Here is a 14,373-nt window from a genome sequence, read left to right as displayed (position 1 = left end):
TTCTCAGTCGCGCTCATCTCTCTCTGTCTCTCCCTCAATCGTTTTGTATTTTTTTTCCCTTTGAATTTCAGCCTCTTTTTCTCTCTCTCATTTGTTGCATAACCCTAACCCAACCCGTCTTTGAGAGAGATGCAGAGACGAAACGACATGGAGATGAAGGCGATGTGACTCCGGTAGACGACTCCAGCAGACGACTCCGGCAGCTAGGCGAGGGGAGGCGACATCGAGGCAAGGGAAGGCGGCGACCGACGAGGTCCCTTTCTTCGATATCGCACGAATCGGCTGATTTGAACAACAATAAAGTGGAGAACAATGGTGGAGAGATAACAGGGAGCGATGTTCGTGGTGGCGAGGGAGTTATGAATTGGCAGAGTGCTAGGCTCAAATCTGAAATTCTGGCGCATCCGCTTTACGAGCAGTTGTTATCGGCTCATGTTGCGTGCTTGCGTATCGCAACACCGGTGGATCAGTTGCCGAGGATTGACGCTCAGCTCGCTCAATCGCAGCACGTGGTGGGGAAGTATTCGGGTCTCGGCCATGGTAGCATTGGCGATGATAAGGAGCTCGATCAATTCATGGTAAGTAATTAAGCTTCTTGTGCTCTGTTTTATCTATATTTTCTCTGATAATTGTTTGAATTTTGTTTGTTTGTATTATTCTTTTTGCTGTGGATGGTATTAATTAGGTGATATGTGTATGCTATTTATGAAACTGAAGATGAGTTTATTATGGGTCTTGTTTCTGATTGTTTTGTCATCCAATTTTGTCTCTATGCTGTCAAAAATCAGAACATAACAATTCATCAGGGCGAAAATTTTCCTTGCTATAGATTATTTTTTTAAATCAATTTTGATCAATATCCTCTTGACAAGTAAATATTATAGGGAAAATATTGGTTATTTTTGTTCTTTCTGTACTTGTTGCGTTCGTATGGATCTGCATTGTAATGTGAAGAGTGGCTGGAACAAGGGCATCAAACGTTTTGCTCATAAAATTAAGTTATTTTAGGAACTTATAGTATTGTTATACTAAATATAGGATGAGAGGTCTTGATTAGTTGTCTTTGCTCTTAAATTAAGTTCTTGGTAGGAACTTTAAAGTATTGTTTTACTAAATTATATGAGAGGTCTTGATTTGCAGTGATAGACAATTACTTATTGGAGCTGAGACCATTGATATGAAATAATGGCCAATATTGCTGATTATTCATTGAGTGTTACTCATGATTGAGAAGCTTTGAACTGCAGTTTTGAGAAAATATTTACTGAATTTGGATTACATGGGGGCGATATTAATTTTACCATTTATATAAAACGCATCTAAATAAAGTTTTAAGAGTGTAATGCATTCACAAAATTAAAAGATGTAGAAAGTGATGATGATGTGACTCAAAGCCAAGATCATTTTCAATGAATCTGAAAGTTGAAGCAACAATTTCATTAAATATTTTTTACTGTCAAAGATGATCAGCATATGCTACTAGATGATTCTGTTGCTTTAAAGTCATTTCCAAGTAAAGTCGTTTCCAAGATAACCAAACACATTATTGTCTCTCTGCGTCGCATCTTAATTGGACATTTCAAACTGTAGACCTATTAACAATGAGAATAAAGGCATTTTAATAATGATTAGGTTAGGTGTACGACGAGTATGTGAAAAAACATGAACTCATTGATTAACTCCAATTTTAGGGTTTTAGTTTCCTTAAGAAGGTAGTACAACTAAATGCATTAGTTAACTATTTTGTGTTGTTGAATTAAAACTGCTTCAATTCTTAGGCTCTTGTGGATGAATTTGAGTTTTCTCTATTGGAAATTCTACAAGAGCTTGAATTGGTTCCCACATCTAGAGAACTTGGATTGAATGGTAGTAAAATTTTCTTAATGCTATACATTTTGGATTTTTAGTTAATTAATTAATTTATTTCTCCGAGGTTTGAGTGCTTTAATTGAGAGTCATGAAAGGTGTTTCGTCACTGACAAGAGTCTACACTTGTACATCAGCTATATTTTGTAAACATAGCGGCATACATCCTGCAACCCTGTCAATTAAATGGAAAGAGGTTAAAGAACTTGAAAGCAGAATTTCCTGATAATAATAAGGTTTCTCATTTTTTGTACCTATAAATTTGTAGGAAGAAACTTTCCTAGAGATAAAATTACTATTCTGCATGGGTGGATGAATTTTATATGGATATATTTCATATGAATAACTCATGGATGTGGTAGTAGAAGAGTTCTTCTATTTTTCCCTGTGGTAGTTTTGCACTAAATAGTATTTTATGATAAATCCCCAGCAGAGGAAAATTGGATTGTGTGCACAAAGGATTGAATCTGCTCTCAATTTCAAACTATATACTAGAACAGTAATGAGTGATCTTTATTGATCTCAATGATATGGAAACTTCCAAGGTTACAATTTCAGGAATGACAGAGTCATAACTTTCATCTTCTGCAAGGTATTAAACTGGTGTATTATGATTGAAACTTGTTTAGAAGTGATAATCTTGCCTTAAAGATGGATAGTGATGGTATGCAAAATGAGAACATAATTTGGAATCTAATGTGCCTTGTTAAGGAGTTGTTTTAGTTCTTTCAATTATCCGATTTCACTTTTTTTGAATGCCAAAGTCAGTATTTGGTGGTAGATGATTAAGAACTTGAGTCTTACAGATCACTTGGTGTTCTCAAGCTCTATGGTGCTCATGTTTTTGTCATGACATTAGAGCCATATAATATTTTCTCATTCTGCCTAATCACAAATCTGTCATATAAATCCACAAAAGCAGTTCCTGAAACCTGAATATAAACAGAACTTTATGCAGACTACTATATTATGTTTAGGTTCTTAATTGAATTTTTGGGAGCTAAATATAATGAATTGCGTGGAATTACAGTTCTTCATTCCACTGGGTTTTGCTTATGTACTGTTTGAACATATGATTCCTCTTCCCTTCAGAACTGGTCAATGAATAAATAAAAAAAAAAGAGAAGTTTATTCTCATTTTTTTCAGTACACATGAGATTGAATACTAAAATTTGGTCAGAAAGAATTTATGCACCCATTTCTCTGGAAATAAATCTAGTTCTCCGGTGTTTTACAGTTAAGTTGCCTAAATCTACTTCTCATGACCTTACATTTTTCTTTAGTTTGTTGATATGAATTAAGAATGGTACATATCACCTTCCTTGGTAGGTAGGTAGTGATATTTTGCTTTTGAGGAAGAAGAAAACTTCAAAACAAAGAACAGGACTACTGGGAAGGTTTCTAATTTGTTTTTCCAAATCCAAAGAATCCTCTGGACTCTCAGAGCATAGCCCTTTACTAGGTTGAATGAGTTTATTGCTTGTCATCCACCACCATTGGCATCTTGACTAAATCCAATAATTTTCCCTAAAGCCCAAGGCCTCATGAAATCATTGGAAATGCAAGCTCTTGGTGAAGGTTAGTATCTCTATTGTAGCAGACAATGGATCACAGGCGTCCAGTACCGGACAATTGGAAATGCAAGCTCTTGGTGAAGGTTAGTATCTCCTACTGTTTAAATGTTTTATTTATTATGATTATTATTATTCTATGCTTTGAGCATATGCATAAATATCGGGTGTTTGTAAGGGTGATGGTGAGTCACTCCTAATCTTTTCCATGGTCAAACACATTATTAAATAATTTTCATGTTCACTTCTTAATATATTCCATACATGTAGCAAGAATCAAAGAGAGTTGGATTGCTTCTGGTAGAGCAGGAGTAATAATGTTCTTTTCAATATCATTTTAACATCAACTTACATTGGATTGCTTCTGGTAGAGCAGGAGTAATAATGTTCTTTTCAATATCATTTTAACATCAATGTTCTTTTCATGTAGCAAGAATCAAAGGGAGTTGGATTGCTTCTGCTAGCAGTCTGAATTTGTTGTAAACAGTAGACTAGGAAGGCTAATCAAGATTTGCATTGTGGATAGGAAAGAAGGAATTGACAATGATTGGTGGCAATGAAGATAATGATTGTTAATTTGTTATGATGACATTTGAATTATAAGTCTATTTTCTTTTTGATCACCTCTTAGCCAAGTCTTTATTCATGTGTACATTCTCTTTGCTTCTCTTCCTGGAATACTCTTTATAGGTTGCAGTTATGTCGTTGGATAGCATAGAAAGTATTGAATGTTGTCATCCAATTTTGATTTTGTCAATGGCTTCTCTACAATCAAAATGTGCATTTAAATGAATAATGCTCAGCAACTGTTGAGCAGGGGAGTGTATTCTAGAGACCAATTTTTAGAGATAAATTCAGTTAATGATATTTTGGCTCATACTCCAATGAGGCCACATTCTAAATGCTATATATATGTACTAAGATAGGCATGCATATTAAATGGACTCATGTTCAGACCTTGAAGTCCTCTCTTGATGAGCAAACTCTGGAATTACAGGTTAAATATCAATTGGAGCTGAGGTCATCTCTCATGTTCAGTTATTTTATGGTATAGTTTGATATGTCAATTGTTTCATCTATATATTACCCTTTTGGTACTAACTTAAGTTCATATGGATGCTGAGCATTGGCATTGTTTAGTTCATTTTATATGGGTGCTACACATGATTGCAATCCTTTATTTTTATTTTGGTTTTGTTTTGTTCTCTCCAGCATGACATATATATATATATATATATAAGAGACCTGAAGACATTTTTTTTATCTATGCTATTTCAGGGAAAAGTTCGGGCTTCCAGATATCCTAAAATCCAAACATGAGGAAAATGAAGCCTACATATCTGAATTAGAGGTTAGGTTCTTGATCTGATAATTATTAATTATTGCATCAAGGTTATTATTTGTACCACCATTGCTCACTGTTTATTTAAGTTCCCAAACTGCTTTTACTTGCTTTCATATAGCATGCATTTGAGACCTCCTTGATTTTGTAGGTGATTATTTATTTGTTTATATAGAAGTTAGCGATTTTATGGAAGTTTGATTAAATCGACTATTTGTTTAGTGTTGGTAACTTAATTCTCATTTGTTCCCCTCTTATGTGTCTATATACACACATATATGTATGAATATTAGCATTTTTGAGTTCTATGTTGATGTGTAATAATAATGCAACCTTTGAAGTGCTGATGCTTATGATGGGTTCTCACTAGAGGACTTTGTTCAAATATGTTTACTGTATGTGTTTCATTTTCAAAGATCAAAGATAATGGGTACAAAGTTCTACCCATCAACTATAAATATAGAGTAGTTGCACTCCAATTCAACTCCTACATACTTATCAAGTTATCACTCAATATCAAAGCAGTTAAGTCTTTCCTATGGGCTAGGCCTAGGATGAGATTTGGGTGAAAACAATTAATAGACTTTCAATGAGCAGAATGTATACGATGGGAACCTTTTTTATGTACAGAAATTAATGTGATATGTCATGCCATAATTGAGATTAATTAAATTGAGGACATTAATTAAGACCTTTTACATACTTTTTTATGTATACGATGGGAACCTTTTAAATAAATATTTCCTTTACAAAATTTTCCATTGATAATTTTATAGTATTGCAAAATGTTATATTTCTTTCCTCAAATTATTTAGGCCATATGTATTATTTGAGCTTCCTATAAAATCCTAATATTTGCACCTTTCAAGCACAAATGCTCCCACACCCTCTGACTTCTCCGGGTGAACATACTTACTCCCTCTTCATGCTTTCAAAAGATGAGAAAAAATTGAGCGTGGAACCATTTTTTGGTCCTTTAAATCTTGCATCAGAAACTTCAATCTTTTTATTCATATCATCATGTTTCCATTCCAGAAAATTTCTGCTGAACTGTGCATGTACTGAATCTTCTAGTATGGCTTACCTTTTATTGTGCATTTGCATGCTTTGGCCTATATTTCAATTATTTCATTATGTATGAATATTTCAATTATTTCAATTCAAATACGTCTCTGATACATGTGTGAGTTCCTTTGAACCAGCTATTTATTCGTGAGTCTCTGGTATGCACTTGAATGACAGAACAACAAGTTATGCATTTATGCAGTTTGCTTACCCGTATGGCAAGTATAAGCAACAAGCTTTCATGGTGACAAATAGAACAACATTTGTTACGAGAATAATATTTTAAATATGCGTTTGAATGAATTCATATATAATGACAAGTCCCACTCAATTTTGCCTTTTAACTGTTGACAGAATGGGTGTTCTCTTCTTTTTTTAATTAGATAATATGATGAGGAATGTTGGACTGAATTTCTGGGCAGCCCCGTTTCTCTCAATCTGAGCCCTAATTTCAATGTCATCTTGTGAATTAATTTGAGCAGGGTTTTTAATAACAATGAACTCAGTGGCAAGATTCCTTCAACCAAAAGGACTACTGCAGACTTTGGAGATATTGTGAGTATCTCTATCACATAGCCAATTAAAATCATAATAAGATGCTAGCTGTGAATACCCATTAAATTTTTTGAATTGAGTATACAGTGTTGGCAATGGATTTTCCTGGATATGTACGAATGTATTTCTATTTACCCACTTGCTAGCTGCTTCATTTTTGCAATATTTTCAGCCATTGATTCAGCTGTTTCTTGAGATGCTCAAAGTTTGAAATATGTATTATTCATATGTATTATTCATTCTTTGAAACATGGCGAAACGATGCAACATGTAGTACTCAATTTCTTAGAATTCTACTTCCTGATTGATTGCTACTTTCCATTAAAAAGACAACATTGGAGTGATGAGCTGATAGTCTCTTGCAAGAACTGAACTGTCAAGGGTTGCCCCACTCGTTGACAGTTCTAAGGGAGGATCAGCATGATGTGTGTGGCTGTTTTGGGCCAGTCACCACTGCCCTTTCATTATTCTCTTCATCCTTCATGTTTGGTAAGCTTGTTGAACATTTACTTCCTAGTATATAACATAAGGTCTTGCTAGCAGTCCTTCAATTAACCCCGCATTTGTTTCTCTTCTTTACAGAGCTTGCTGAAGAGGCAAATAGGCTTGTGAACTAAGGTTGTCTCTTCTCTTTTTTTGTGCTATCTTCTTGTTGCACACTGTAGTATTAAAGCAGCTGGATAGACACAGTGTTGTCTTCATTTTGGTTGCATTCATTGTATAAACTAACAAATCACAGCAGCATTATATGATTACTCTTCAATACCCTTGAAGTTTATATTTGATGTAACAGGCATGAGTTAAAGACAAACCTTCTATAATCATGTTGTGTAGTCATAACATATGAGTTAATTTAAAGGTTTGAACTGTTAGATGGTTAGGTTTCCTGATCAGGCACTTTGGTAATACCAATTTGAAAATGGCATTTTCAAAAAAGGTTCCAGATATGACTATTTATCTTGTTTAACCAATTTGTCCTTGTTTATTCATGCATGAACTTCATTTTAGGCACAATTTGTAAAAATACTAAGATGTCTAGCCATATTTAATGATGCTGATACATAGACATTTCTCCATGTTATATCACTTATCTCTAACTACTTTAAAGGCTAACATGACTTTGATTTCTGCAGTGGAAGCTCTTGGTGAAATAGTTGAACAACTGGGTAAAAAAGGCTGGAATTTCAATTTGAAACATTATGACAAAAACTTGAACTGGCAAACACCAATAGTGGACTCCTCCCTTATGTATGACTGTACTGTCAATTGCACCTGCCTTTCTGATGATGAATGTCACATCAGTGCCATGTATGTTCCTTTTTATGTTTTTAAATATACTTATTATTCAACTCAATTTTTTGCTTAAAATGTTATTTATGATTTTTTTATTTTATTTACTTTTAAATTAGGAGGCAATGATGTTTGAATACTAGCCTATGCTCTGTATGTTAAACTTATTAATGCCAGTTGAAAGTCCAAATTCTGTTTTGTATAGATGAAAAAAAGAGTAATGTGCTGAGAAAACCCTGGTATTGTTCTGTCACTTCTTATTTACACGACGCAACCGGTTGCCATGAACATCTATTCATATATTGCTAATTACTAGGGTTGTTGGGAAAATTAAGGTTGTATTTTGATGTCCCATAGAAAGGGAACGACTGCCAACAGTACTCATAGTAATTTCGAAGTGGAAATCTGATATTTTGAGTATGCAAAGTGACAAGAATAAATGGCAGCCAATCAACAAATGAAATTCAAAATAACGAATATTGTCATGTACTAAAAGAACATAAATATGATCACTTTCAAGATAAATGAGCGAATTTTCTGTTCTTCATTAGGTGACCTCATTTTAGTAACAGTTGATTGAACTTTCACTTCTCATACCATAAAATGTTTGGTAGGTGCGTTCGAATTCAGTTCAGAAATGTTAAATGTCCAACACACCAGAGGCACCAATACACATCTATAATTAGGCATGTAAATCTGCAGGATGTATGTACTCTAATTACTTGGAGTTTTTCATGTTTTGTGCTTTTAATTATTTGTTGTTATACATTGTTGGTTTTTGAAAAATTGAATTCTGTAATTATTTATTTTCATGGAGATGACTCTCTTAGGTAATATATTGTATACAAATCTCTAATTCAAGGATGAATAAATAATGAGTGCAGCTAGAAATTTCAGGATGCAGTCAAGATTAGAAAGATTGAAGTAGATTCAAACAAAAACCACCATGCCCATGGTTTGCGATGATGATTTCAATTGGTATCCTTGTAATTGCATTGCTTCTTGGGCATATAATCAACACAACAGTGAATCGAATAGCCAAAGTAATGATTTATTTTGGCTTCTACAAGGGTATCAATATCTTTTGTAGCTTTATACTATTTGTGTGGAGAATCAAAATAATTATGTCATTTTTGGTGGCTGTGGGGAAAGGATTGGGACAGTTTAACAACTGGATAAATTACATTATTTTTGGTGTGATCTAAATGTAAGTTTATAAATTAATTAGTAAGTTTATTCATATGCTTCTGACGGTTTTTAAATTAATTTGTTTTTTTATTTTTCAGGTCAGAAATTTCTTGGAGAGATGCAAAATATGGTCAAAGAATTCAAGAACTTACTTTTTTCTAGTTTTTTATTTTTTATTTTTTAATGTATGTAATCACAGTTAATTTTTTTTTATTAATTTCTTTGTATATACTTTTAAACATTTAACTTTCATTTATGAAATATATGATATTATTTCATTCAATATATGGTTGTGATTCAAAATATAGTATATAGTGTGTATTACATTATTCAAATGTGCGTGCAAAAATAATATTGATTATTCTTTAAATATGTCAATTTTTTTTTTTTATCACAGGTTTTATTAGTTATTAATCACACTTAAAAGGTGTGATCTAAATGTTTTTAATCACACTTAAAAGGTGTGATCTAAAGTTTTTAATCACACTTAAAAGGTGTGAACTAAAGTTTTTAATCACACTTAAAAGGTGTGATCTAAATGTTTTTAATCACACTTAAAAGGTGTGATCTAAATATTTTTAATCACACTTAAAAGGTGTGATTTAAAGTTTTTAATCACACTTAAAAGGTGTGAACTAAAGTTTTTAATCACACTTAAAAAGTGTGATCTAAATATTTTTAATCACACTTAAAAGGTGTGATCTAAATGTTTTTAATCACACTTAAAAGATGTGATGAAAGCATTTTTTAATGACACTTAAAAAGTGTGATTAAAAATGGTCATTTTTAATCACACTCCTAAAGACCACACTTTAATAAAACTTAAAAGGTGTGATTAAAAAACATACATCACACCAAAAAAGTGTGATCTTTATCTATATTTGTAGTAGTGTACGGAAAGGGGAAAGGTTTTAATCAGGTAAACATCAAATCCTAACACGTTTCACGTGAAAGGAATAAAGGTGCACTACAACAAAAGTAACCTATGGTGACGAAAAGTAGTGAAGAAAATAAATTTGGTCACTAAATAAGAATAATTCGTGACGAATTATAAAATTTTGTCACATATAACAAAAAGATAAAAATAATAGGTGACGAAATTTATTTTCGTCAACAAATACTTCTTTTTAGGTGAGGAAAAATTAAGTTTCGTCACCGAAGGTTTTCCCGCTAATTTTTTTTTGGTAACGCCAAAATTTTGAGACTTTTGGTGAGAAAAAAATTTGTCACCAATTGTAAAATTATTATTGAGGAATATATTTTCGTCACCAATAATTTTTTTTATATATTTTTTGAGAAACTTGATTTTAAATATTTTAAGACCATTTGGTGAGAAATATATTTTTGTCATTAATAATTTTTAATATTTTGAGACTTTTTAGTGAGGAAATTATTTTGTCACTAATTTTGGAGGGAAAATTTTGACATATTGGGCGGTAATGAAAAAAATAGACTACTAACTTCCCCCTCTCCCTTTTTTTTTTTTTATCAGTTTTCCTCTCCCCTCTTTCTCTCTCTCTCTCTCTCTCTCTCTCTCTCTCTCAAAACAAAACACAAGTTAATTAGCCCTTTAAGTAACCTATGGTGACGAAAAGTAGTGAAGAAAATAAATTTCGTCACTAAATAGAAATATTCCATGACGAATTATAAAATTTTGCTACATATAATAAAAAAGTGAAAATAATAGGTGACGAAATTTATTTTCGTCAATAAATACTTCTTTTTAGGTGAAGAAAAATTAAATTTCGTTACCAAAGGTTCTCTTTCTAATTTTTTTGGGTGGCGCCAAAATTTTGAGACTTTTGGTGAGAAAAATATTTATCACCAATAATAAAATTATTAGTGAGGAATTTCGCCACCAATAATTTTAAATATTTTTTTTTGAAAATTTTGATTTTAAATATTTTGAAACTATTTGATGAATATTTTTGTCGTCAATATTTTAACATTTTAAAATTTTTGGGGAGAAAATTATTTTATCACTAATATTGGAGGAAGAAGTTTGTGATATTAGCGGTAATGAAAAAAAAAAACCTACTAATTTCCCCCCCTCCCTTTGTTTTGGTGTTTCAGTTTTCCTCTCATTCTTCTCTTGCAAAACACACGGTCTTTGCCATCAGCCCCCCTTCTCCTCCTTCAACTTTTTCTCCTCCTTCAGCGTCACCACCGACATCACTCGTTATCCTTCAGTGCCACCACCGACGTCACCCACGTTCTCTTCCGAGCAATCATTAGCGCCGCCGATGTTGCTTATTCGAAAAATAAAATTTAAAAATTAAAAAAAATTAAATATATATATTATATCTGACTAAACAAAAATTTAAAATTTAAAATATATATACATATATAATTCACTCCACCATTGAAAAATAAAATTTACTTGAGATTATTGTTTGAAAAAAATAATTCTCTAAAAAATATTTTTTTTTGAGTTCATCAGACCACTTGGTCTATCTCTCTTTCCATCCTTTTCATTCTCTCATCTCTCTTTCATTTGTGCTCTCCCAACCCAGAACCTTCTCATCACCGACCCCCTCACTCTATCTCATCAACGATTGTGAGAGTCTTTCTCCCAATCCAGAACCTTTTCTTCTCGTTGTCGATCGGTCTCTCATAGTCGACATCCTACCCCCCTCTTTCTCTCTATCTCTTTCATCTCTCTTTGGTGAACAACAGTTGACGAGGATCTAACATCACAAACCCCTCTTCGATGAACATCAGTCGACAAGATCAAAGATCACAAACCCACATCGCAAATCGAAGCCCTATTCATAGATCACATATTACAGGCCCAAACTCGCAAGCATATTGAAATATAAGTATTTCTTGTTTAAAATTTACTTTAGATTTTGGAATCTTTGGTTGAGATTGTTGTTGTTTGGTTGAGATTTGTTAAAATTTGTTTGAGATTACCAATAATTTTTTTGAAATTGATTAATGCTGTTGTTTTCGGTGAATTTGTTTTTTTTTTTTAAATAAAAAAAGTTTGTATGAATCTGTTTAAAACAGATCCAAAAAAAAAATTTGTTTAAAGAATTTTGTTGTTAATTTGGTGAAATTTGTTTGAAAAAAAAATTAACTATGTTTCAATTGACAAGGTGTGCCAAGATGCATTTGATTTGATCATATGCCTCTGAATTAATAGACAATGTGATTTATAGGCAACAAGCTCATCCTCAATTAAATGTTTAGGTTCACTCCTTAGAAATAGAAATTGAAGATGGCAGTTATGTGGGCATGCCATTTGTCCTTGTGTCAGGTGGGAAGTGGATAAAGAATGATGGTTTAGACTTCTATGTTAAATTTGATACTGGATACAAGCAGGAGCAAAAGGTTGCTTTCAGTTATAGGTTTCTTTTTCTTATTTGTCATCCCACAACATTTTTCAGATATATTGATTAGGCATTGTTTTCCTGAAAAGGATGCTGGTGATGGCCAAGGTACTGCAAAGACATTGTTGGATAAAATAGCCAATATGGAAAGCGAGGCACAAAAGTCCTTTATGCACCGGTCAGTAATCTTTGGATACTTTGATAGTCTTTTGTTTTTTTTTTTAATGCCTTACCTTCTGGTATCTTAGGTAAATTTTATGTATGGTTAGTTTCAGTGTAGTATTATGATTTGAGGAAATGAGTGTTTTGGCTTTAATAATAGAACTTAACCTTTAATGTTTGCTTTTTCACATTTGTTCTGTCAATGTGCATATGTTGCGTCTGTGTGTTGTGAGCATTGCTTCTAGAAATACGTTAGTTGAGTAAGCCTAGGTAGTCTATGAGTATTTTGTAGTTTCATCTTTTTCTATTTCATGGATGTTGTAAAATTTAGATTGTTTTCAGTATCTTGCATAATAAACCATATGTGGTAGTTAATTTCAAGTGCAGTAGTGTAGGCTTCAAGAATGGAGGGCTTGGACTGGACTTAATAGATTTTAATCTTTTATGTTGTGCTTTTTGGGGCAGAAATATGATAGCTTTAACTTTATTTTGGTCCTCTTTGGTTTCAGACCATTTCATCCTCACAAAAATTATGCTTTTATGGTTTTAATGTGGCTCAACCCTGCCTGTGTAATAAATGCTCACTGTAGGAGCAATAACCACTAGGACAATTAAAAAGGACAATTAAAATGCGTTACACCTGGTTTGATTCTACACTATTTCTTTTGTCATCTTTCATGTAATTTTTGTTTTTGGCTCATCTTGATTGTGGCTTATGATGAAATGGCTATTACTGTTGGTATATATACAATCTATCATGCATGGAACTTCAACTAATATTTTTGGTTTTATTTGCTAAATCATGTTTGGGGTGCTGATTTGGTTCATTGTTATTGAAGTTGTAAGTGTCAGAAATAATCACTTGCATTAGTCTGAAGAACTTAAATCAACTAGGCATGACTTAGAAGGCTCTTGGGTGGCAAGGTAATGAATAGAGTAGTTATCGGATTTGAAATTTCAAATTTCACCAAAAATTGAGACAAAAATTACGCATTGTTTTGATGCTTGGCTTGTTTAATAATCGAGTCAAGTTTGAGTAGAGAGCTTGGTTTGAATGGTTTCGTAGACACAAAGATATATAAATTAATGTTTATTTTAATAATATATCAAGTATATTTGTATAGGTTTATTTTTTTTTATTTATTTATTGTTTATATTTAATGTTTGTGCAAACTTTCATATGGTCGAAGTTTGCTTATTGTTTACTGTTTGTTAATTTCTAGTTGGTCATAACAGATAACTTTTTCTTGGACATAATCATGTTGGTTGTTCTTTTGTTTAGTAGCAATCAAACATTGTACACTTTTAACTTTTTTATGTCTGGCCCCCTCTTACTTTTCTAGAAAAAGGAAATTTGGCTGTCACAGGGGGCAAAAATGCAAAACAATCCCTGAACCAATGTATGGCTGTCACAGGCAGCATCCTTGTGATTTGGCTTTTTGGGCGAAAATGCAAAACAATCCCTGAACCAATGTTAGCACTTAAATTGTCTGTTTATTTTTTTTTTCTAATCATTCACACAGGTTTGATTCTTGACTGTTTTATTTTATTTTTCCCTCCAAAATACTATGTATATTTCTTGAGAAAAGATTATCTGCTTGTTAAGAGATTGACATTGGATTGAATCTGTGTTTCTGTTTTGTATTTGACAGGGTTGAATAGTCACCTACATGTTGCAGGTAAAGCTTCCATTTTTTCACTTTTGTTCCCTAGGATGCTTTTTGGTCTCACAGTTAGCACATGTAGATTTTATCAGTTTAGGGTATAGCTAATGTTACCTGAAATTTAAAAAAAAAAAAAAAATGCCAAAGCCAGGGGGTTTTATTGGTTAGGGGTAAAACAATGTATCCTTAGTTTAAGTACAGCAGAGAGAATCTAATCTAGTGTAATATCACACATATTATTATTTAAGTATTCATAGTTTCTTCCATATTAAAAAGATGAGAGAGGTCTGAGAGATATCCTTTGTGCATATATCCACTAACATCTATTAGTCAATTGA

At 32.6% G+C, this 14,373-nt stretch overlaps 1 long non-coding RNA gene across 2 annotated transcripts; it reads left to right on the top strand.

Moving 5' to 3' along the window:
- On the top strand, positions 1-9,176 carry LOC114320866 (uncharacterized). Of its 2 annotated transcripts, XR_014350691.1 has the most exons (9): positions 5-578; positions 3,400-3,523; positions 4,435-4,485; positions 4,716-4,788; positions 6,327-6,399; positions 6,729-6,888; positions 6,982-7,017; positions 7,533-7,707; positions 8,574-8,708. It is a non-coding gene; the product is annotated as an uncharacterized LOC114320866 (long non-coding RNA). The 2 variants fall into 2 exon arrangements; XR_014350690.1 differs by lacking the exon at positions 8,574-8,708 and adding an exon at positions 8,976-9,176 and having other exon boundaries at positions 1-578; positions 6,327-6,888.
- Positions 9,177-14,373: the final 5,197 nt, after the last annotated feature.

Source organism: Camellia sinensis, chromosome 14 (assembly GCF_055761805.1).
Source record: "Camellia sinensis isolate YWXY chromosome 14, ASM5576180v1, whole genome shotgun sequence".
NCBI lineage: Eukaryota > Viridiplantae > Streptophyta > Magnoliopsida > Ericales > Theaceae > Camellia > Camellia sinensis.
The sequence above is the reverse complement of the archived record's forward strand: the minus strand, read 5'-3'. Positions and strand labels throughout refer to the sequence as shown.